The following is a 20,101-nucleotide window of genomic DNA, read 5'->3' as shown; positions in this document are numbered from 1 at the left end:
CCCTAATACAGGTAACAGCACTTTTCCCCAAGCTTATTTGGCCTAAGTCTATTGTAATGCTACAACAATAAAATACTATGATGTGAAACAAATGGCTCACAACCCTGATGATCGAGTTCATGTTTATATGTTATCAGAAATACACTGGGATTTACTTCTACTCCTGGCTGCAGCCTGCTGGAATTCTGCCCCTGGCTTCCATTCACACAGGACTGGAGCTCACCATGCGAAACCTCACTGGCCTTTGAAACACACTGCACGTTTTGATGCCACGTGAAGAACAACAGTAATAACAGTAAGTCAGCCTTGCATAAAACCATAAAACACTTAAAATAAATACATTAAGATCTGATTGAGTAATTGAGAGTGTGAATACTATTTAGTGCTTGTGACCACCAGCAGTATCATATCCAGGATACAACGCTAATTTTAGATTGCTGGATGAACGCCACCATAGGATGTGCTATTTATACTAAGTTTTGACGTGTCCATCCCATGGCACATCTCCACTTCTAAAGTGGCACTGTAAAGTTATTAAAGTTTCCAGTTACCACTTGGCTCAAAACTGCAAACTACTACAAAGCTCTTTCACAAAACTCTTCTGCATATTCTATTTACACACAATAGAACTTATGAATAAAGCCAAAATAAATATCTGAGAGGAGTGTAATTAGCACAGGACAGTTGTGATTCTTGTCCCCTGCACTGAAGTCCTTCTCACTAAAACCCAAAATAACAATATTTAGTATCATAGAATCATTAAGGTTGGAAAAGATCTCTGTGTATTGTTGCAACTTTCAGTTCAATGCACAAAATAAATAAATAAATAATAAAAAAAAAAACCTACACACATACAGAAATAGCTTCCACCTTACAGGGAGACTATTCCAGTAGCATACACTATACAGAACACAGCTACTTCTACCTTATTGAGTGAGAGTCTTAAATGCAATAAAGAAACATGGTGATAAATGTATCACTATATTTCACATAACAACATGGATGTTGTTATCATCAACATTTGTCACGTTGCAATTTAGACCCATAAATCACTGAGTACATTGGACAATACAGTTTTGTGTAAGAGTTTATACTACAGAGCTGCTGTCTGCTTTCCCAAGAAGACAACACTAACCAAGGTATGTGAGCAGCAAGTTTGCATAAAAGCTTTATCAATTAAGATTTAAGATTTCTGTACCTCTACTTGCATGCACTTTTTCCCTTTCCTGACACATTTCAATGGGTAGACAGACTGTACAGCAAGTTGTATTCTATTATAATAGATTAATACATTTTTAATCACAGCGATTTAAATGCGAGTATGGTATTTGGCATACAACCTGAAGCAAATAATAAGACGTATCTTCTGTCAAAATCTCCAGTGAAGACAATCCCAATAGTTACAAAGAAATGTCAGCCAGAAACAGTTGCATGAAGCATGAAAGCTCATGAGAAGGAAAAAGTCTTTATTTATTAAATTAAAGGCCACTTTTTCCATTCTAATACTTCTGCTCTGTTTTTGTGGATTTTCTCAGGTATGCTTAATTAAACCCAGTCATCAACACCAACTTTGTTCAAAAGAGCAATTAATGAATACGGCAGAGAAGCAGCTTAGCCCTGGAGGAGTCTCTGACATTTGTTCACCGTAAAGACTGTTCATTAATTGCTCCCTTTGTTCTAAGCCTCTTAATGATATTTTTGACACAGCACTACAACTCATTGTGACTTATTCTTCACAGCTAGAGACATCTGCACTATGTTAAGTTAATAAAACTACCTTTGAAAGATTTTCTAAATGATATTTAAAGACACAGGGTGGGAGGGGGAAGGTCTGGACATGCTGACAGTGGAATAAAAAAAGCTATACTGCAATTTTTACTATTATCTACAATTATGCTTTGTATTATAGATAATTAAAGCAAACATTGTGTGTTCTATATTTACCATAATTAATAAATATCAGGCAGAAGTCCACAATGCTATCTCAGCCTACTTAAACTGTGACCCTATACCAAACAGAACCATAACATTTCATAGGTCTTCTGCTGATAGTAAGCTCACAGGTGACTGAGGACTGGCTAATCAATTACTTTAGTAAAAACAACAAACAATTGCTTTTTTTTTTTTTTTTTCCCTTCTCTCTCTCTCTCTCTCTCTCTCTCCAAGAATAGAATATTTAGAGTCTGGCCCTGGGTTACAAAGGAACTACGCTGAACTAAAGATCTCTCTCCAAGAGCTAAAAAGTTATTGCCGTTTCACACTGACTTCTAGAACCCAAAACAGGTAACAAATGCCATCCCATAAATCAAAGCATGTACTGAGAGTGCCCTATATCAGTTTTAATAATTAATCTGTTTACCTCCGTAATGTCCATAACCTCAGATGATCTTCATAAATGACAGAGTTCTACTGCAACACATGTAATAATTCACGGAAGAAACACAAAGTAAAAACCAATCAGCATGGCAAGTTCATACCTGGAGGACAGTTGAAAGCCCTGTAGATCCACAGCCCTTCAATGTCCAAATGAAAACAGTGTTCATTCTCAAACCTGGTGACATTACTCCAGTTATCCTGACCCAGTTTTCCAATTAAAGGTTAAATTTCTGTAATTAATATTTAGCAGCTCCTCCTGCATGCCAATTATTTACATCAACATTGCCATAGAGTTCCATGCAGTTATATGTGAAATATTTAACAAAGAGTTCCTTACACTTGCTAATTGCATACCTTTAAGTACTTAAGGAGTATAGCAGCAGTGGACACAGTTAGCAGCAACCTGGTTTCATGATCTACTCATAAAGGAGTTAGGACCTGTGAGCAGCCAAGGCAAGCTGAAGACGAGCCCAGGGCAATGCTATGAAATTGAGTTGGTCGCAGGGTACACTTGTTTGGAGGAAAGAAGTAAGAAACACTTTCATAATTCTGCAATTGCCCATATCCAGCCTTCTAGCACCCACCATACTGTTTTTATAAAACAGTGTTGGCTCTGGTTTCTTCTGAAACTTCCCATTCCTACGCATCCAACACATCCTCTCTCCTACTTTCTCTCCCACCTCTTACTTCTACCAGCTGTTCCTCCCACGTTGCCTGCTACCTACCTCATTATCTTTACTCCTTGAATGAGGCATTTAAAAAACACCCACCCAACAACAGCTGCCCTACTTTGTACTGAGCTTCAGGACACGGAGCAGCAGGAAAAAAGCAGACAGCAGCATGGATGCAGACAGGCTCCTCTCACTCCTGTGTGTCCAGAGTCCAGCAACTGGATCACACTCAGCATGGACTATGGGAGTGCCAGAAAGGTGACCTACCATGTCTTGTATGTGACAGAGGTAACAGGATGCTCAGCACACCTTCTCATTTCTAATTCAAGGCTGAGCTTGAAAAGAACTTGCTTTCAGAAACAGTTTCACCTGCTCGGACACCATCTTGGCTGACTTACTAGAGAGCAAAAGCAGAAAAAAGTAGATGTAAAACTCACAACAGGCTTTCATACATGATGTATTAGTCAGGGAGAGATCAGCAAACTAAACCATCACTGCCATTCAGACCAGTTTATTACTATGCAGAAAAGAATCACTTGAGTATCTGGAGAATCAGTTGTTCATTAATGCATTTACAAACGTATTACCTGCTAGCAAAACACAGAAGTGCCCTGGCCTCCCTTACATTAGGCAGTGTCCTATACATGGCAGATCTAGCAGAATTAAGACAAATTATTAAACAAAACAAGGGATATTCCAATTGTTTTGCCTTAATACATAAACAGAGCAAAAGGAACTCTACAGAGCATAGAAGCTCATTTTATTAATATTGCTAAATATATAGTACATACTAGAAGTTATATAGCAAACCCTTTAAAGCATCTATTTCCAAATTTCTTTGGTCCATGATCCAGTGTCAAAGTTAACTCTCAATTTTCCACCCTGCTTCATTAGTATTACGCAACCTCATCACCTAGCATTTAACTGAGAGTCTTAGAAAAGCAACATACTGCCATAGATTATCTCCAGTAACAAATTAGTATCTATTGATCACACTTCTGGAACTACAGCTGCAGTTCTAAGGGAACAGAAGGTGGCACAATCTGAAGGAGCAAAATGTTTAAGTACACTTATGTTTTTAGGAGCAAAAACATAAGTGTACTTAAATCTTACACAATAAATGGACTTAATCACAGCCTGCAGCAAGAATGCATGGCCATGCAAAAGCAAACTGTGGAGAATTTATTGTACCTAGAAAGTGTTCATGAGCTTTCAGGAAAAAGAATAAAAGTATTTCAGAACTTCAAACCTCTACGTACATTCTTATTACTGTAGCCCAGTTAGGTTGGCCATGTTCCTGGTCTGAAGCTGTTCATTAATACAGCTTCACAATTTACCAGAATGCTACTGGTTCACTAATATCTTCTAAATCCAGCCAAATCACGTCATGACCTCTGCCTTTAAAGGTTCTCACTGTAGCCATTGTGAAGTATTAATTTAAATTACATTTCTTTTGTTCATTTTTTCCCCTTACTGTCTAGCTAATGCTACTCCATTCTTCCCTGCACTCCATCTTACCAGAGAAAAGTTAAGTTTATGAATTTTAGATAGCACACATAATCAATATTTGATGCCAACATTTCTTTGCTCTTCAAAGAGATGAGCTCTTCAGAGCTCAGACTAAAACTATCAGAGCAGCGTTCTGATCTCTATTTCAATTCACTTTGTCTTTTGGCATAGTCTTGTGCACTAGCCACTGGACTGAAACTGACCTGTTCTTTCCTGCAGACAGGCTTGTCTGTCCTTCCACTATCATTTGCTTTTGTCTGGGATGCTACAGCAGCATTTTGACTCAAGAAACAGTGGGGGTATACAGTCTAGCCAAGACTACTTTGTGACAAATTGGAATAGACCATAAGAATTTGGACAAGGAGGGTGCATGTGTGTGTATGTAGAGAAACACAGAAACACAAAATGTATATATATAGGAACTGGAAAGGAAAGTTAATTTTGACCATGCATACAGTAAGACAGCATCTACAAATGTTTTTGGCAAACATTTCTTTAAGAAACTACAAATATCACAGATACATTTTATAATCAACATAAAGTTTATAAACCGTAGATAGGTTTTACTGTCAGGAGACAGCACTATTACAATCCAGTCACCTAACTAAAATAATTCTGGACATCAAGCTCCATCCAATAATTCCTACCAAAAAAAAAAAGTTATTGCTCAAATGAGCTTTGCCTATTATATCCTAGGTTTATTAAAATATATTTTTCATGTTTTTAAAGTACCTAACAACTCTCTAATTTTGCTATATGGATGCATCATACTTAATCTTCCTTTGATGTTTCAATCTTGAGCAATTCAAACACATCAGATGAAAGACACAGGCAGCTTCTGGTCAACAGAAATGCTAGAGGAAGGGCAGGTAGCTAGTGTCTCCATCTTAACTCATAAAACACTGCATAAGGCACCAGAAATGTTATTTTTACTTTGACAGTTCTGCACGGAGTGTAGCCCACACTTCACATCCTGAAGTGCACTTGAATTCACTGGAAGTGGTCACTTTACACAAGCAAGTATAGACTTCCTTGTGTGAACTGCGAGTCCAAACGCAGACACCTTGGGGCAGGAATGAAACATCCCCATTCATTTTTGAACAGCCAGGCCTACCACCAGGAAAAGCGATAATGGTAAATTGATGGAATAGCTTTCTCCGGTGAAGTACTCTTGGGACCAAGAGAAAAAAAAAGTACAGTAATCACCCTACTGTTACAATGGTGAGTACACCTTGGCAACTACTGCTGCAAAAAGAAGCTATACAAGACATTTCAGAAGATGCAAATGGCTTATTCACACACCAGTTACCATTGCTAAGGCTGAAGAGATTATCAACCAGGCATGGCCATCAGTTCTTTCCCAGTCAGTTGTTACAATAACACTCCCAAATTATTTTCAGTCGCAGTATGATACATAAACTTGAACAATATAATACTAAGTCTTGTTAACGCAATTCCTTGTGAATCAGTCATAAATGTAAGTTTCACGTAAGCATTTCAGCTCACATAAACCTAATAGTTGTAGGATTTGTTATACAGTGATGGAAATCGACCTAGATACTATCATGAAGTTGAATGTTTTTTCTCTTCTTAATGTCTTGAGGTGCAGGGTGGGATTAAACGTACTTAACATCTAACAATGTTCAGAAACAGCCAGACGATTTTTCCTAAGATCGCTCATATCACTTACCATCTCTCTGTAGGTTAATATAAACATTCACAGAAACACTGTTCTTCATATGAGGACTGATTTGTGGAAAATTTTTTTCCTTACGTGGAAGCAAGAACGTTCAACACATTATCCATGATTTCCTATAAGGCTTGGAAAGTTTTAGTCATCAAATAAGCAAGAAGGAAACAAGGGACTCAAACGTGCCACAGAGCAACACCCATCAAAATGAGGAAAGAAGGTAAGGAAAGACAAGATTTCAAAAAGTGAACAAGACCTGCTGGTTAAATCCAAACATCTCTAGACCCTCAGGTTTCATTTCTAATCAAGTTTTCTAGACCTGATCTATTGCCACAGATCCATCTTTGCACGTGTCAGCATGTGCAGAGAGCACAGAACATCAACTGTTGAATTTGTTTCAAATGCCAATTTCAAAATTGTCAGTGTTAGCATTGCTAGCAATTCAGAGCTCACTAAAGTCAAGATTACTGAGAGTAGCAGGAAAAAAAAGTATCTTATAATATACTTTTACAAGGGGAACGTTAAATCTACAAATTTAATGATTTGATGTGCAATTTTGAACCAAGTCTGATTACAGCAAATAATTCACAATACATCAAAACAGTAAGTTAACCTCATGAATAGTTCTTTGCAAACTGAGCTCCCTATGTCTGAAGTTATGAAAATACTGCATCTCCTTATATTAAAGTGTTAGTAATATATCCCTACAACAAACTTGTACTTCAAAAAGAAAAAAAAAAAAAAAAAGACTTAAAAAAAATCACAATACAGCACCTCTGCAGCTGAAATTAAAGAACAAGCTTTGTCAGCATTCATCCTATAAAAAGATTAATATGTGTTTCCTGAGAGGCAGACAGACCACTGTGGACAATGTGTTCATATAGGTATTGAAAGGAATAATAATACATTGCTCAAGTTATTTTTAAGAGCACTTCATGATTTTAGGTTTGAGAGACAAATACAAAGACTCAAGTCAAATACCAGAATTAAGTGTTTACCTGTAGTTCAGGACTGTGTTTCTTCAAGCCCTGATGCTGATCTCCTTGGCCTTCAGTTTCAATAAATTTGCAAAACAATTTTTCCTGCCAATTATAGATGAGAATAAAAATGGAATTTTATTCCAAAGGCTAGCTGCAAACTCACATGTAGAGAGGATTACTGAAGGAACAAAATGAGCCCCTCCACCCAGACCATAAATTTAGTTTAAAACAACAGACAAGCACCACAAAAAGAACAGTGATTCTGATGTAGAGCCTAGGTCTCGCTTTTTGCTATTGTTGCTAGCTTTTTTTTTTTTTTTTTTATTACTGCCAGACAAAAGATGATGCCCAGGGTGCACTGATTTATGTTTAATTTTGAAGTCACATCTAGTTCTTCAGGTAAGGAGTCAAAGCTTACACAGTCATGAAAGCAACTGAAGATCATTTGGAAAATTTTGCAATTCTATTGGACAGTTCAGGTGAGCCTGTAGACCCTGACCAATCTTTATGACAAGTCTCCAGGGCTCACGTTAATGGCATTTTGGGACTCATACCCACATCTATCAAAAGAAGTTTTTCTCCTCACAAACTCTAACTTCTTCAGCAATCACACATCCCTAAATCTGTATGCATGACCTCATGCCTTTGGCAAATCAAAGTAGGTTTTCAGAACAGTTATGTCGTTTTATGCTACCAATTCCAGCAGAATCCATTATCATTTTTCAACAGAGTAAGGTCTGACAGACAAGCTCTGGAAGACTGAGCTCCAGTTTTTAACAGGTTATTACCCTGAATTTCTCCTTTTCCTGACACATTCAAGGGCAATGCAATGAGGCATTGCATCTCAGATACCTCAGTCCTCAGCAGATGCATTTAGACTCTTGGTGAAGACCAGCATATGTCTGGGTCTCAGTTCATTTGCAATCTGCACATGAGAGCCTGTAGCATCTTATAAAAATAGGGTAAAACAAGGCTATATCAATACACTTTAAATGACTGAAGCAAAATTTCCCAGAATTCTTCTGCCAGTCCTAAATTTCATTTTTACTTGAGGAACTAATCATAATTTTTTTACCCACGTAACTGGTTCTCCTCTCCCCTCCTTTCTCTCATGGCAATATTCATTCCCCACCCTAACTCATGCTGAGATCAGAGCCTATGGAGCCTTACTGACATCAGCAGCCATGGGTACTTGAAAGAGGAAAAAATAAAATAAAACATTTTAAAGAGGATCCATTCCCTAATATTGCTCACAGTCCAGATCCACATAAAGAGTTACTTTGGAACAACTAAAAGGACCCAGTAGACAACTGAGTGACATAAAAAAAAAAAAAAAAAAAAAAAAAAAACACAGAATAGCAAAGAATGACAAACTACAGCAGAACTCTCTTACTGAGTGTATTCTCTACCTATAACTGCCTGCCCTTGGGGAACACAACACTCAAGGACTGCCAGGTCACAAGGAGAAACTTTTATTAGAAGACAAAAAGTTTGCTGGTGGTGGTGGTGGTTTTTTTTGTGTTTTCTCTCTCTAAGTATTCTAGTAAGCAAGAGAGGATATGGATTTACAACATCAGAAACAGGTACACTACCCACACCAACTTGAGCTACTTCAGCTTTGCAGCTAGCTCATAAGCCTGACTGTTCAGATGGCTAGCCTTGAAGAGCACTGTCGGAAAACAGCCCTCTCTGTTCCTTTCCAATGCTGAAATCCTGTCTGTTGGCTACACTATGGGTCCCACAGTGAAGCACTGGTCAATACAGCATCAGATGCTAATAGTGATTTTACTATTATTTTGTACACTTACTTTCTCCTAAACATTCTTATTAAATATTTTGATGTCATTTCTTAGGTTGAAAAAGTGAGCAAAAAAAAAGTACGGACTGGAGTGAAAGAAGCTATATTAAAAATTAGAATTCCACCACCACCATTGATTTTGATAGTAATCCAGTAAAATAACCACATAACCCTACTGTGAGGTCAGTGTAGGAAGCAGAACAAGGTATAATAGATGAGAACATCAAAAAACAGCACTTCATCTGGGCTGGTGTGTTCCTTAATCTGGGTTCTGTTGTTGAAGAACACGCCAGGAAGCCCATCACAGAAAAGAGAAGCCATTGACCGTGCACAAGATGCAATCCCTTCCCACAGCCTTCAGTTTTGACTCTGACTTAGTAGAGAAAGACACACAAGGCAATACACATGACGTATCCTCTCATAACTGGCAAGACCAGGAGTTTCCCTCAATGTTCAACACTGGTCCAATTTTACTTTTATTGGACAAGGTCAACAGAAAGGGCTCTATCCTGTACACCTACTGCCACACCAGGCCATTTCAGCAGAGGTTGTACAGTATGCTTCATAATCATTGGGGCCAATGCAAGTGCTAGTGAACTTCCATTGAAAACATATCACTGAAATGATCCAGATTATGAAGAACAAAAAACAAGACACAGGAATTTCTGAGGTTCTGTGGTGTGTTTTTTCAAGCATAAAAACTGCCTGATCATTTTTAAAACTACAGGATAAATGTTCATTCACATACCTTTGCCTGCAGAGTTCCCCAGCAATAGAACCAAATGATTCAGCAACAACCTTACTTTAGGCAAAAAGAACCAAGTCCAAAATTGTTAAAGTACTTTCTCTCCAGCTATACCAGACTTTTTGTTAAATTTAGTGAGTGCTCCTTATTCACAGTTACAGCTAATTCTAATCTGATAACACATTTCAATAGTGCTGTGATCTTCTACCTAGGCAAGGAGGGCAGCAGAAAAAGGAGCTCAATAGTGATATTCAGAGAAAGTGTAGGGAAAAGAAACTGGGAAAACTCCGCAATTTGCAGTATGGCTCATCTCTTCAAGACATCCAACTTGCATTGTAAGCCAACCCTGCAGTCATCACATACACCCAATGAATGGGTTGGAGTGTGTTTTGTAAAAGCTCAGAAAGCATCCCCAACATTACAGAGACACATGCAGCCTGTTGCTGTCCTTTCAGCTTTCTGAAAGTTATAATTTCTGTAAGCTTCTCCTAAACCAAACACTACTAAAAGGTTGCATGTTACTGTTCATCTAGCAATGCATTCAAAATCAGCAAACTATATGCCAAAGATTCACAGCTATTCAATGTCCTCCAAGTGAAACAATTTCCATTGCGTTATTGGGATGGTAGAAACCCCAGTCATGAAAATACTGACCAGTTCTTTCAGTAATGGATGATCTAACAACTCTAAGGTATACTGGAGCTCAGAGAGATATCCTGATTTCAAAAATGGGAAAAGGAGTGAAAATTTGTGCCATTTTGCTATTACACAGAAATTGAATAACACTGATGAGCAAAACAGAGATAAGTTTGGAAGTCACAGTGCAGCTGACTTGATACACAGAACTTAAAGTCTGCTAAAATAAATCAAACTCTTTGAAAAGATAACATTCAAAAATATGGTTCTGAGATTTGAGTTAAACCCAAAAATTTTATCTGCAAAGGTCTCAATACAGACTTTATGCTAATTCCAGCATCCTGCTACCACCACCACCAAACATGAGCTCCTTTCTGAAGTTACCTGATTTCCTAATATACTTTGGGGAACAAATAACGCTTTCTTTCCAAGTGGTCCCTGATTTTATTAATGTATTTATACAAAAATAATGAGTATAGAGTCAGAATTGATTTATGCAGCAGACAGCTGGATTATGCCAAATCACCTCAGAGAAGAGGCAAAGTTGAGAATAAATACATTAACAAATCCACTAAACAGCAATAGATCTACATGCCTTATACTTTGGAACACACATTTCTAGCAAAATCAAGAGCAAGACACTAATTAGGCTGCAGTTTTGCGGTCATTAGCTTGGTTTACATTTGCTACCTTCCTGACAAATGTTAGCCAAATGTGCTATACTTCGATGCAACCTGGCAAAGTTCTTAAACAAATAATTGGACACACTTATGAAGCGAGCTAAAATAAAATCCCCGGTCTTTTGTGAAAACAGTTTGCTGTTTTCAGCAACAGCTTTAACAGCAAACTATGCCTAACCTGCACAACTTAAACTGTGAAATTCAGGTTTCTGGAAGAATTACAGAGAGCAGACTGCCACCTGTCTTTTATAGGTCACAGCTGCAGTGCTGCAGCCTCCAAATTAAAACTAGCCTACCAGAAGCAGTTGACAAAAGCTACATATCACAGAAGGGTCAGTTTGAAATGTTTTGATAAAAAGAAAAGCTATTATTTTGAGTCAGCTACAGTTTTACCACACACATTAGGTGACAGCAAATGTCTAGTTTGTAACTTCAATGAGGAATGCATACACATGCAAAAGAGGATAAAAGGAGGATAATGAAGAAAAACAGACTGATTAACAATAATTTGGAGAAAATTTAGCATTGACAAGAACTCCCAATAAAGATCTCCATAAAGCAATGTCACAGAACATTAGAACTTCCTCAATGCTGCTTCTTATAATTACGGCAGCAGCAATAATAATTTATCTCAGAAGCTATAGCAACTTCAGAGCATACATTACCAAGTATTGAGATGATATCAAAATTTCATAAACCAGATGTTAAACCTGCAGCTACATCTCGTATCGCTGCTACTCGGAATTCAGTCATCGCAACATATTAACTAATTACAAGGTGCTGCCTGACGCTAAGTAACGCAGAATCAGATTGCACACACACCCCTAGTAGCAACTGGTAGTACACACCTCCGAGAAACTGATAGCACTATCAGCTAGCCACTTACGTGTTGTCCAACAGCACAGAAATGAGCCCTGGCAGCACCCAACGAGGCAGCCCTCAAATTGTGGAGCACAGATAGGGTCTGCCCCTGCTTGCCCAGGAACTCAGCTGTTCCTGTGCTGAATTCCTTCACACAACTTCTGACACAGAGAATAAAGTTTGCAGGAGGCTTCAGTCATATTTCTGCGATTTATGGCTTGTAATAAATAGTTTACTCACTGGAAAGTAATGAACTTCATTCAGCGGTAATCCTGTACGTGTATAGGACTACATCAACACAAGTTAAAATCCACATGGTTTCCATGAGCTGCCTGTGGGAAAAAAACACCACCACCAAAACCAAGGTTTTTTTCCTTCTGAAAACAGTAGGAATAAATAGTTACCACCCTCTGCATGCCTGCCCAACAGGAAATCAGCACAACAAACCTGCAATAACCAAAGTTTATGGATCATTACAAAGTGCACAAGCACTCCTACTACCTGCAAATATTTTAAGAAAACAGCACTGGTTAAAGATTAAAAGCAATAAGACACTACTGATACCAATGCCTTCAGCTTTCTCAGTCAAAACAAAACTGTTACAACATCCTAAGGAAGGTAGGATACAACTTAAAAGCAAGCATTTACACTACTTAGTTCAAAACAGTATTTTGTTTTTATAAACTGCCACCCTCTGGAGCCAAGCCTTTGCTCTCAGCGGGACCTCTCGCAGCTGTTCAACATTAAAATGAGGAATTGAGATGAACCCATTAGTAAGCGTAATGAAGTTAAATGCTGGCCAGGAAGGTGGGAACACAGCACAAAATACAGCAGGCTACCAAAATCTCTCTCACCAGACGGAGCACTTAAGGCTGTATCTTAGCCTTTACAAACAGCAACACAGTTTTGATTCAGTACCATTAGTCTCTCCATGCAAAGATCACTGAGTTCAACAATTCTTAGTTAGTCAAACTTTGCTAAATCATGTCAGAGCCTTACTTACTTACCAGCCCAAAGGTGCCCAAAGTGCTACATTTAAGACCTGAGTGCAAGTTCCATTAGGAAAAATCTAGTTATTCTAATTTCACAGAGTCCTAGCTGGGCTAGCACTATTTTAGTCTTGATAAAAATGAAAATTAGAAAAGAAGTATTTTGCTTTCAGAAAACACGCTCTTCTAAATTATCCTAAGGCTGCCCAAGCACGCTATTATACTATAACAAGTTTTCAGTTTCAGGATGCTTTCCTTGGCTGCAATCTTGCGGATTCTCTCTTTGCCAGGGCGCGTTTGCGTGCAGGCGCTGGCAGCAGGGCACGGTGTACTACGGAGCCGGGTGCCACTGACAGCCCCCCCCCCCCCCCCCCCCCCCCCCCCCCCCCCCCGGGAGTCTATCGCCGCGACAATCTGCCCCACACACTTCCATCCGGACAGACACGACAAAGCCTGACAGCTGTCATTTACCCGCTGGAGTAATCCGGTGGAGCAATCCTCGAGAAAATAAAGAGGGATAGAGCGCACCAGGGCGCCTCCTGCGCGGTTGAGGAACGCCAACTCCGAGCCTGCACTTCTCAAAGTGCCAAAATTCAGGTCCGCCCCGGACCGGAGCCTCGCCAGCCGACCACAAGTACCGAGGGACACCCCAGGGCGACAAAAGTCCGGGGGCGTCCCCACCAGGACGGTTTTCCTTCTCCGGGACAAAACCAGCGCAGCCTTCGGGGGGAACCCTGCTCCTCCTAGGGCTTTGGGGGGAGCTGCGCCAGGCAGTGCCCGGGGAAAGCCGGGTGCTGGGGGGGGCTCCGCGCCCCGCCAGCGCCTCTCCGCCTGGCCCCCGGCTCCCCCTGCCGGCACCGGCCGCTGCGGCTTTCAGGAGCCCACCCGGGGCTCCTGCCCCCCGGGGGCGCCCCAGCAAAGCGAGGGGCTCCCGGACAGCCACCCCCGGGGGTCCCGCTGACGGCCCCGGGGACGGACGGAGGTTTTAGGGGATGCGCCAAAGCATCCCCGCGCCCCTTCCCCGAGCTCCGCACGAGGGTATAGGGACCGAAAGGGACCGGGAGGGCGGCTGGGGACGGGGTTTACCTGCAGGCACCGTAGGGCAGCACCGTGCCGACCACCACCGCCGCCGCGCCGTGCCCCGCTCCCCGGCGCGGCGCCGCCACCGCTTCACGGCGCCATGGCCGCAGCCTCTCCCCGCTCGCCCCCACCAAGTTCGAGGCGCGGCCGCCGCCCCCCCAGCGCCCCTCGGCGGGGCGGAGCAGCGGCAGCCCCGGGGGGGATGATGCTGAGGCCGCCCCCTCGTCCCCCCGCTCCCCGCCTTGCCCCGGGCACGGAGCCCCCGCACCGCTTCCCCCCCCTCACTCTCCCTCCCCCTGCTCCCCCCTCCGGGCCAGCCGCGAAGTTGCAACCGGTTGAGCGAAATGTTTGCGCTTGGGGTTTGGTTTCTGCGTTTTTATTTTTGTTTCTTTATTTATTTATTTTCCCTTGCACTTACCGCAGCTCAAAAACCATGCCCCGAGGCTGCTCCCTGCGATCGGCTCTCAGAGCAGGGGCGCCCCAGAGCAAAGCGCAGCAAACGCTGGCGGCCAGGGGAGGGCAGGGATTCGCCTCGCCCCGACAGGGGCAGCTCCGGGGGTGTCGGGCCCCCAGGGGGGCTCCCGGCCCCGAGGGGCTCCGGGGGAAGCGCTGCAGGGAGAGGTGAAGGGGAGCCGGGGCTGCGGGAGGGATTGCGGGACCCCCCAGCTCTGCCCCGGACCCCGGGAGTTGCGGAGCCCGCGGGCAGCGGGAGCCCCGGCCCCCTCCGGGGCATTTTGGGGAAGAATTAGATGCTTTCTCCGCCCCTTCCCCTGGAGCACGGAGCGACGTGTCAGCCCCACAGGGTGCCGGAGAGGGCCGGCGGCGTGGACGGGCCAGTGAGACGTGGCACCGAGGCATCTTCCCCAGGTACGTGGCCGAGCTCCCGCTGCGTGCCTTTTGGTGCAGCCCGCACATCTGTGTTAAAGCTCAGGGTTGTTTTCGTTCGTCCGTATGTTTTAATGAATGCCATCAAAGCTGTTTTATTATTATTATTATTATTATTTATTTATTTATTTCCTTCTCTCTCTCATAGCAGTATTTGCATGCTTCTGCTACGAACCGCAGCACAAACTGGCTTGTGCTGTTTGCAGCGAGACCTCCATTTAGACGGCTAAAAGCAGCGAGAGTTTATTAAAACAAACAAAAACGTGGAATTGATCCACGCTGGAGTAATCCCTTGAAAATATACTTAATTAAAACAGCTAAAGTCAAAACTTATCTGCGCGCCAAAATGTTGCAAAGCCAAAGAGCTTGAAACATCCAGCACATGGGAGAATGCAACTTTGGCTACGTGATAAAAGAAACTTTTTCAAGGAGAAATGTTAATGAAAGTTTGTAATTACCATCAAAAATGAAGCTTTGGAATTTGGAACATCCTTACTAATAGTTTGTTGGTATGAAAGAAAAAAAGGCACAAAAAATACCAAAGGCCAACATTTTTTTCCATCACAGTCATATAGCCCTGAGAGTCAAGGTTATCCTTAGTTATAATGATACTGTTTTGTAAGACAGCAATATAATGAGTATTTATGGAGCTTCGCGTTCCTGTGAAATTTCCTCATCTCTAGAAAATAATTCTAAGAATTCATTTAACAACTGAAAAGTGCTATCAAAGTAACTGCAGATATAGGATGATTCATATACATACCCCATTAAGTTGTTTGCTGTGTTTTTAAGATGTATCTGTCCATATTGGAAAGTCTCATGTTTTGTCTATGTCTTCATCTATTACAATAACTTTAGACTTTTCCTTTTTAAATAGGAGATATGTTTGTTCTTCCAACTGTTGAAAGAAAAAGAAATATATATATATATATATCAGTACTTCAACAATGAAAGGTAGACATGGTGTAGGCAAAACCCACTGCCAGAAAAAAAATAAATCATTAGCACCCAGAGTGATGCATACTTGCGTACTTTAGCCCCTAACAATTCCTCTGCAGTTTGGCTATGAAAGAATGGGCATACATGTTAAAACAATAACAAAATAAATAGGAGACTTTTATAGCTATAAAATATATAGCTATATGATAGCTATATGATACCTGGTTAATGATATACAGTGTGTCCTAAGAAAAACTACATTGAAATCATACTTTATATCACCTCGAGAGGTTTTAAGTCATGTGCTTTATAACTAACTACCAATCTCAGGCAAGAGCAACGGTAAAGTCAATGATTAATGATATGCCACTTGATTTTGCTTTGAGAAGCTCATGGTCAAAGATCTAAGATGTATGAAATTGGTCATGAGATCAACTGTATTTGAACTAAAGCTACCAAATGTTATATAATTTAAACTCTATGTCTAAGTGCAGAGTTAAATCAGATGAGTTGAGAGAGCAAGACAAACAATTTTAGGCAAAGCAATCCCCAGACATACTATAATTATAATAAACCCATGCGATCAGGAGCTAGTTCTTTGGATGGTGTCAGTACAGGTACCTTGTACCACGGTGTCTCAGTTCTAGGCTAAGCCTCTGTGTGCTACTACACCCAAAATAAGAAAGGATACCCTAATGTAATCCAGATGTATTACCCTAAGGACAGGGAAGAAAGAAGCAGCTGCTATATGATCTAAGGAAGAAAAAAACCTTCACAGGACCAAGTCCCAGTTCCATCCAGCCTTCCTTCCAGCATGGACCTCCTCCTCCTTTGCCTTCTATTTTCCTGTCATTATATTTCTTGCTGACACTAATTCTTGATCCTTGCTTACAAGGAAACAGAGCCTCAGATGTTACAGCATGGCAGCATGCAGTCAGGCAGTGCAGTTGGAAGAGGAAAGGCTGCACAGCATCTTCAGGCTTTCGTCCAGCTTGGTGGGAAGCCAGGTTTCAGCTCCTCCCTGTGGTGCCAGGATATAAGGAGCAATAGAAAGCAGCAAAGGGGGTGGATTTCCATCTGTTCAGGTAGGAAAGCCACAGTGTAAAGGAAGGCCTGTCTCCACACTACTCATCAAGAGCACCTTGAATAGTAGGGCTGTCTTTCGTCATTTAGGAAAACACAGTCAGGCACTGTAAGCACAAAGGTTAAGTTAGGTTAAAAGGAGGGAGGACAAAAAAAAAGAAAAAGAGGGAAAGAGGAGTTAGCTTCAAACTGAGCCTTGCACTGCACTCTATGCTTCAATCATGGTGAAAATCCCAGCTTGCTTCACAAGACCAGAGTTCAAAGGTTTTATTGCCATTGCATTATTATTATTTTTTTCACTCCATCGGAAACACCAGTTGTGTTTTCTTTTTTCAATCACATCATCTTCTACTCAGAAGAAACTCTCCTGATAACTGCAAACTCTCCCGAACAGAGCAGCTGGAGCACACGTGAACAAGTTCCCTCTCCCAAACTAGTTCTAAAGAACCCAGCATCTGTTCAGTCCTGTATCTTGAGTCCACCTCACTTATGCATCCTTGCTGAGAGACCTTTCATCAGGTCTACACTAATGTCTCTTCCTTCTTTCCCACTGAGATACAATAGAGAACTTGGCCAGCTGCATTTCTGTGGTGTGAACCTTTCCCACCTGCATTTGGCAAAGTCATCCTTCACAGCTGGATCACCGTGACTCTGCTGCATTTAAATGTCAGGGGCTTCTGATGTTATGTGTACAACTATGAATGGCTTCTCCACCCCAGGAAAGCAGGTGACCCAGAGAATTTAAATTTGCCATCCTCAGGCAGTTCTAGGAGGGAAGCATGCTGTTAAAAAGCAGGACAGGCAAGGCTGTAGCTGTGCATCCCTAGTAGCATGTTCCCCAGTAGCAGACATTAGACAAGTTCAGACTGAGCAAAAATTTTATTTGTCTTAGCAAAAGACACCATAGCAATACTTGCTTTAAATCACAGGGAAATAAATGTCAGAGTTGCAAACTCTCTCCTGTTTTTGTCAGATTATGTGCTGTATCTAAAGGTTACTCTGTCTAGCATCTGTAATATCTCTGAGTTAGGAACAGTGAGATGAGATTCTAAATTACTTGACTTTTGAGAGCTAGGTGTGCTTCTGATGAGTTTTTATTTACTGTTTGTGATCAAAAGAGAGAATAAAGCAGTATTTCTCATGGTATTTGTATGATTAAGGCTCTTTATAACAAATGCTTAAGGTGATATTTTCAATGCAACTATAAAACAAACAAATGTGCACTTGCATTTATAAATGTGTTCTGTGAGCTCATTTTGGTAATTGCCTCTTTCTTTTCATTAAAGTCTCTGACAGATAAGGCAGTTAAAGGAGTTGTTATATCAGCATTAAATAAGGACCATCTAACTTCAAGTCCCTAAAAGCAGTTGGATATTTGGTGAAAATGATGAATTCTGAGGTACTGACTCATGTGACCTGAAAATGCCATCCATTTCCTGATTCACCTTCATATCATCTCTAGAAAAAGAGGAATATTTTACAATGAATACCTGCAGTCAAACAATTTTTTGTGTCTGTGTTTTTCTATCTTTCAGCCACTTCTCTGAACTGATGTCTTCAAAATGAAGAACAAGAACGAAGGTGAGAAGGTCCTTACCTGAGAAGGTGAGAACGAAGAATGCCTTGGATAAATCAAAAAAATTGAGGAATAGAAATAATGGGAAATATTTATAACTCTGGTCTCTTGAATAGGCCAGAATCTGGAATGAATTTATGAAAAGTTACAAACCTACACAGGCTCTATTGCAATTGAATCTAGATACAGGATTTTTTTATTAAAAGCATAATAAAGATATCAGTACATCTTTACCTCTGCTTTGGATGATAATACATTCTGTTGTCTTCAGCTTTGCACAGATTTCTTATATAGGCTAATTTAATTTCACCTTAATTTTTTAGTTGTTTGTCGTGGTTCCGCTCGAGTGGGCAGCCGAGCTCCACCACAGCCGCTCTCTCACTCCCCCTCCTCAAAGAGGAATGGGGAGAAAATATGTGAAAAGGGCTCAAGGATTGAGATAAGGACGAGAAAATCACGCAATAATTATTGTAACGGGCAAAACAGACTCGGCATAAGGAGATAGTAAGATTTATTGCCTACAACTAACAAGCGAGAGAAGTGAGAAAACAAAGGAAAAAAAAACAAAAAACAAAAGCACCTTCTCCCCCCATCCACCCTTTTCCACCTCCTCCCCCCGAGCGGCGCAGGGGAACGGGGAATGGGGGTTATGGTCAGTCTACAGCACTTCTTCTCTGCCGCTCCTTCTCGGTCACTCTCGTCCCCTGTGCTGTGGGGTCCCACCCACGGGATGCAGTCCTTGATGAACTGATCCGGCGTGGGCTTCCCACAGGCAGCAGCTCTTCCAGAACTGCTCCAGATATGGGTCCGTACCACGGGGTCCATCCCTCAGGAGAAAACTGCTCCAACCTGGCTCCCCTACGGGCAGCAGCTCCTGCCAGATCACCTGCTCCTGCGTGGGCTCCTCTCCACGGGCTACAGGTCCGGCCCGGAATCTGCTCCGGCAGGGGTCTTCCACAGGCGGCAGCCTCCGTCGGTGCAGGGCCACCTGCTCCACCGTGGTCTCCTCCACGGGCTGCAGCGTGGAACCCTGCTCCACCGTGGTACTCCATGGGCTGCAGGGGGACATCCTGCTTCACCATGGTCCTCACCACAGGCCGCAGGGGACTTCTGCTCCGGCGCCTGGAGCACCTCTCCCCCTCCTTCTACACTGACCTTGGTGCAAGGCTGTTCTCCCACTCCCTTGACTCTCCCGGCTGCTGTGTGGCGCAGCATTTTTTTCCCTGTCTTAAATATGCTCTCACAGAGGCGCAAAACAACATCGCTTATTGGCTCGGATCTGGAAAACAATGGGGCCCTTCCCAAACATGGGGCAGCTTCTAGATCTTTCTCACAGAAACCACCCCTATGGCTCCCTGCTACCAAAACCTTGCCACGTAAACCCACTACATTGTTAAACCCAAGACACCTCCTTACATCAAGCTAGGGTGCGCATTTAGCAATCCATTAGTTGGTTCCTCTCTGTCTACAGGTCCATGATCAGTAATAGTGGAACTCTGTGTTTCTACATCACCAACAGTGCGAGTGGGATTTGGACAAAGGGTAGATATATATGAATTTATCACTGACAGATTCTGAAAGCACATAATCTAGAGCTTAATTA

The 20,101-nt window shown here is 41.8% G+C and overlaps 1 protein-coding gene, 1 long non-coding RNA gene and 1 other non-coding gene across 9 annotated transcripts in view; 2 read left to right on the top strand and 1 right to left on the bottom strand.

The window, feature by feature from the left end:
• The window catches only part of SEMA5A (semaphorin 5A), a 337,450-nt gene extending 322,978 nt beyond the window's left edge, over positions 1–14,472 (bottom strand). Inside the window, exon 1 of one of the 7 annotated variants that reach the window (XM_032180765.1) lies at positions 14,434–14,472. The gene's annotated coding sequence lies outside the window, so the exon portion shown is untranslated. Of the gene's footprint in view, positions 1–7,244; positions 7,305–12,186; positions 12,279–12,953; positions 13,217–13,406; positions 13,654–14,021; positions 14,151–14,433 lie in introns of those variants that run through there. The other 6 variants (XM_032180761.1, XM_032180768.1, XM_032180762.1 and 3 more) reach the window with 6 other exon arrangements.
• Positions 14,473–14,665: 193 nt separating this feature from the next.
• On the top strand, positions 14,666–18,820 carry LOC116485402. Its single transcript, XR_004252871.1, has 3 exons — positions 14,666–14,882; positions 18,209–18,321; positions 18,458–18,820. It is a non-coding gene; the product is annotated as an uncharacterized LOC116485402 (long non-coding RNA).
• On the top strand, positions 18,300–18,368 carry LOC116486933. Its single transcript, XR_004253036.1, has one exon. It is a non-coding gene; the product is annotated as a small nucleolar RNA SNORD123 (small nucleolar RNA).
• Positions 18,821–20,101: the final 1,281 nt, after the last annotated feature.

This window comes from Aythya fuligula, chromosome 2 (assembly GCF_009819795.1).
Source record: "Aythya fuligula isolate bAytFul2 chromosome 2, bAytFul2.pri, whole genome shotgun sequence".
NCBI lineage: Eukaryota > Metazoa > Chordata > Aves > Anseriformes > Anatidae > Aythya > Aythya fuligula.
Note: the sequence above shows the minus strand (reverse complement) of the source record. Positions and strands in the feature narration are given on the sequence as shown.